Here is a 6,000-nt window from a genome sequence, read left to right as displayed (position 1 = left end):
ACTTGGCAGTTGCAGGGGGCCCAGGAGTGTTGGGGGCCCAGTGAGTCTCTAATCAATGAGTAGTTTCTATATATCTGAGTAGAATAGGTTAACTTACCAATATTTGGGGGCCCTAAACTGAATTTGCTTTGGGGTACAGTAACATCTAATTATGCCACTGGATTCGGATGTTAGATTACAAGCTCCACTGGGCACTCACCTCAACCCCTCTATTTACCCCATCCACTCCCAACCTCCACCCACCATCTGCTCAAACCTGGCCACTCCCATGTAAGCCCTACCACTTTAGCAAACTTTGCTTTTCCAGCTCCAAACCCCCAGGACTGCATACCCCCTGTTTTATTGAATTTGCCCCTTTAATAAAATTGAAGGGGCAAATTCACTATCCAGCGGAGTTGAGCTAGCGCAGGCTTCGCCACACTTCGCCCCACTTCGCCAGGTGAAGTTTCGTCAGGGCGCCGCTAATTCACTAAAATCCGAAGTTGCGCTCAGGGAGGCGAAAGGTAGCGAAGTTGCGCTAGCGTTAATTCGTTAAGGAAAGCGCAGTTACGCTAGCGATGCCTAATTTGCATACGGCGCCAAGTTAAAGTACAATGGACGTATATGTAGCAGCAAATACATTACACTACACAAGCCTGAGAAAGCTTCATAAAATAAAATAGAGTTGTTATTTTGCCCTATACATGTGTTCCCCCTGTATAGTTTAGGTGCCATATGTTAGGAAATGTAGGGGGGAAGGAGGGTACCCCCAAAAAAATTTACGATTTTTTTCAGCCTATCACCCTTTAAAAAGGAAAAGACGCCAGCGTTTTTTGGGACTTAGAAAAAATGTCAACTTTTTTTCAAGCAATCCCTATCTACTCTATTACACTTCGTCTGGTCTGAGGTGGTGAAGGCAAGACTGGCGCAAGAGGTAATGTTCAGTAAAATGCGCAAGTTAGTGAATTAGCGTAGTTACGTCCCTTCGACATAGCGCAACATCGCCTGGCGTAAGGGTGCGAAGTAGCGCTAGAGTAGGACCACTTCGCTAGCGAATTTATGCCAGCACACGTTAGTAAATTGGAGAAGTAATGAAATGACGTCACGCTTGCGAATTTGCGCTAACATTAGCCGCTTCGCTCTTTAGTGAATTTGCCCCGAAGCCTCATAGTTGATCTTTGGCTTTTGTTTATGGGATCAGTGACCATAAAAGCTATGTTTCATTTTCAGTTGCAGGCCAGAAACAGGCAGAATTAAGAAACAAATGGGGAAAAAAATCAAATGAAAAGTTGCTTTGAATAGGTCAGTCTATTACAGAATTTGTGGATGCTATACGTGCAGTTAGTTAAATGTGAACTTCTCATTTAGCTGAAATAACTGGACTGCTTGTGTTTTCCCAGTTACATCTGAAAAGTGCACATGTGAAACTTTAGAGCTTTACAGCATGTTTAACAACAACTTCCTATAAGGAGTTAATCCAAACATAAACCTCAGGTTAGCACATTATATTTAACTCCAGAGTTCATTTTGATCAATAAAGATGCAAAAGTGTTTTGCAACAGTTAATAAACATAAGCACTTAGTAATGTCCTTAGCTCTTTAATGCAGATGACAAGGCAACATTTACTAAAGTATAAATGATTTATTTGAAGGGAATTTCTCCTGTCATTTTTAAAGCATTTTACTGCCACCTTTTGGTTGAAAGTCCTATTGCATAGATATTGATTTGTATGCCTTAAATTATCAAATTCTAACAGTTATAATGAAATAATAATAATAATTATAATAATTAGTCTGTAAATAAATTCGTTGTGTAGGACAAATCCAAGGCAATAGACTTTGACTGTGTATTCACTCCCCAATAAAGAAAATCGCAGTCAAAGTCTACTGTTTGGGATAGCAGCACAGGACAAGCTGTTAATCAAAATTGGTGAGCTACACGTATTCTCTAAAAATTTGAATTATAATAATTATAATGAAACAGTTGAACCCTCACACTATTTTTGTGCTGTCAGTGATATCATTGCTCCCCACAATCAGAAAGAATTTTCAATTGCACCCCAGAAAGGTTACTAAGAAATTTATACTTGGTGTATGCCACAAACCGTTCAGTATAAGTTCGGAGAATGAAGCCTAGCTACTTTGGCTTCACAAGTTGTTTTTATGGGTATTATGGGGACTTCAATTAACCAGACATTGACTGGAGTAATTTGGAAATGTAAGACGAAGCTATCAGGATTGTAAATATGATAAATGACAGCTTTTTACTATAGGTAGTTCAAGAACCTACTAGAAAGCTTCTCTTTGGGATCTGGTAATAATTAATAATACCAAATTCATCCCTAGCATTTGCAGTTTAGGGAGCAGTGATCATAACATGGTCTCTTTTTAGAATCATTTGAGAAAATTTTATAAGGAAGTCGCTAAAACACTAAATCGCAGGCCATAGAAGGGCATCTCTGTTACTTGGGAAAGGCTTTTAAAGGGTTAGACACTGCAGGAAAATATAATATATTTAAAGTGCTGCTTAATAAATATACAGTATACCCCCCCTTGTTAGCAAGGAAAGGCATTACACAGCAAACCCTTTTATTGTTTGATAGAAGGGTTAGTCTTGCAAGAAACATGCATTCAAGGGCTCTTCCAAAAAATTGAGACACACTCAATATTTACTTATGGTGCCATCCTCACGACAATGCAGATAAGTGCCGAACACAGGTGGAATGCAGCATGTTGCAACTTTTTCATATTATCGCCTGAAAAAACACGCAATCTTTGGATTATTGAACAAAACCCAGCACAGATCAGGATATCTTCCAATTGCAAACAGCACATCCAGTGGAGTAACTAGATATTACTGGGCCCCAAAGCAAATTATTTTTCAGGCCCCCAAAATGTTTAGAGGTTGACTTGTTTCTCCAATATTTATTGAAATTGTATATGAATTAGGGCCTCATGGGGCCCCTATACCTCCTGGGCCCCCCTGCAGCCACAGGGTCTGCTTCCTCTATAGCAGGGGTCCCCAACCTTTTTTACTCGTGAGCCACATTTAAATGTAAAAAAGACTTGGAGAGCAACACAAACATGAAAAAGTCCATGGGGATGCCAAATAAGGGCTGTGATTGGCTATGTGGTCACCCCTAGGTGTACTGGCAGCCTAAAAGAGGGTCCGTTTGGCAGTACACCTGGTTTTTATGCAACCAAAACTTGCCTCCAAGCCAGAATTTCAAAAACAAGCAACTGCTTTGAGGCCTCTGGGAGCAACATCCAAGGGGTTGGTGAGCAACATGTTGCTCGCGAGCTACTGGTTGGGGACCACTGCTCTATAGTTACGCCCCTGAGCACATCTGCCATTGACTTCTCATGAACTTAGCAGGTGTGAGATGGAGTACTTTTTATTCAGACTTTTAACACCACAAAATGTGTTTTTAACAAAAAAATTGTGTTTTCCCCTTTAAAAGTCTGACCAGAACAAATTAGACTTTAGTAAATAACCCCCTTAGTATCAGAGAGAGGGAAATTGGTTTATGAGGCAGGGAAAAAATCTGAGAATCTGAACTGTAATATTTTATCTATTTATACCAGCAAATTAAAACTTTACTTTACTAGACCCAAATCTAATTATTATAACTATTAATGGATGGGTAACTCCGAAAGGAAATTCAAGAGACTAGAACATGTAGTTAAACAAGGGTCCAGGACAGATGGTATCCAACCCAGGGTACTAAAAGAGCACCTCTATACTTCATTTTCCAGTATTCTTTGAGGTCTGGCATGAGTCCAAGAGATTGTCAAATTGCTAATGGGGTGCTTCAATTTAAAAAGGAATCTCTAATCTAAAGTCCTGTTAATTTGGCTTCAGTCTTAGAAAAACTACTGCATATGGCTAATAAGGGATAAAATAGCTGGATGCACACTCCAGCACAATACTATGATTTTGTGCCAGCATGGTTTTATGCTGACAGATCTTGCCAGACTAATTTGACTTCTATGTGCAGGTGAGCAGAAACCTAGACTCTGGGCTGGCAGTGGATGTGATCTTCTTAGACTTTTTTAAAGTATTAGTACTGATTAAATCAGGGTTGAGTGGACATTCGGGGCCCACCGGGATACAGATCCCCGAGGCTCACAGGGTTACAGATCCCCGGGGGCCTCCATGCGCAAACTCCGGCGAGTGGCTCTGCGCATTGCTTTCTTTGGGGGGCTGGAAGAAGAGGTAGGGGGTTTGGGCTGGCAGGGGCCGAGGCCCACCGGGTTTTTACCCAGTGTCCCATCGGCCCAATCTGAACCTGGATTAAATTAAATGATACTGGAACACAAATTTGTACTAGGTAACTGGCTGAAGGATGAATTACAAAGAGTGGTGGTAAATTGAATATTTTCTAATTGGACCAGTGTTGTTAGTTGAGTAGAGAAGGGGTTTGTCCTTGGCATTTTACTTTTCAACTTATTAATGACTTTGAGGTGGGTGTTGCCTTTATATTTGATACAGCATAGTCCATCCTTGCAGGATTTTACTAAACTGGAGAACTGGGCAGCAAACTGGCAAATGAGTTTTAATGTATATAAGGACAAGGTTATGCACTACAATAGAAATAGCATAAATGCAAGTTATACACTAAATGGCAGTGTGTTATTTGTTCCTTAAAGGAACAGTAACAGGATAAAAGTAATGTGTTTGGTTCAGAAAGAATACTATAGTTTATATAAACAAGCTGGTAAGTTGGCAAAGGTGCACTGGGTTTTTCTGTCCCTCCAGCCCAGTCCGACCCTGATCATCAATGCCAGCATTGCAGGTATACTCTGAGGGACCAAGAGCAAGTAGTTCCTTCTTATTCATTTTTATCAATAAATCAGTTTTATGAAAGGAACCGTTTATGCTGAAAATTCAAGTCTAGACCTCAAGTATTGTGCTTGGGTGACACTTCATTTTAGTACTTTTGCGCTTCTACTTGCATGAATAAATGTGCTTTAAACTGCAAAAAGAGAAAAGGTGATTTTTAGTAATGCAACATAACTAATCAAACCCAAGCCAATCAAAAACAAAAATTCAAGGAACACCTGTCTCCTCCAAAAGAGGAGGAGAAAAATAAAATGAATTAACACAACTTAGTTTTCCTTATAAATATAAGGTAATAATACAGTGTATAGATGTGTTACATTTGAATTTCAAATGCTTGGGATGTATTTTTGTTTTCTTCTTGCCTACATGAATGCAAACAGGTTTGGCTCCAGTTTGAGGCTGATTGCTATATATATATATATATATATATATATATATATATATATATATATATATATATATATATATATATATATATCCCTCTATCTTGTATACTTTTAAACATGCAGTCTTGGGTTCTATCAAGTATACCTATAGTTGTAGCTAAAGTAAAGCACACACACCACATATCATTTAACTTAAAGGGGCACTCAAAAACTGCATATCTGAGCAACTTTGTTCACTTATTAAATATTTCCAGTGATTCTAAAGTTATTTGTAAATAGTGTTGCCACCTCACCCCTTTAATACCAGCCACATATTGAATTCACATCCTGCATGGCTAATTAGCAATTAAATTAGATGCTTGCTGCCAGGCTTGGATTTGTGGAGAAGCCACCAAGACCCGAGCCTAGGTCTGCAGGATTTTAGGGAGCGGCATGCTGCCCAACCACTCCCATATTGGTTTTGAAACATTGAGAATGTGCACAAGATATGATTGTTATTTAAATTTCCCATGCGCCAATCAACATCGGTCGGGACTATTATGAACGACAGCGGGCCTAGGGGCGCCCATTATATAAATCCGGCCCTGCTTGCTGCATTTTGAACTGATTTATATGCAACAAACATCAGCATGTCTTCTAATTTAAGGTCCAGTATTTGATGGCATGCTTAGGTGAGGGTGCGAGGGGCATTTTGAGCTGAGAGAATGAGACATTGAAGACCAGACCTGAATTTTCATATTAATATAGCAGTAATTGTTGTCACCAAATGCTAAAATATTACATTCCCAGGGC

This window comes from Xenopus laevis, chromosome 3S, assembly GCF_017654675.1.
Source record: "Xenopus laevis strain J_2021 chromosome 3S, Xenopus_laevis_v10.1, whole genome shotgun sequence".
NCBI lineage: Eukaryota > Metazoa > Chordata > Amphibia > Anura > Pipidae > Xenopus > Xenopus laevis.
Note: the sequence above shows the minus strand (reverse complement) of the source record.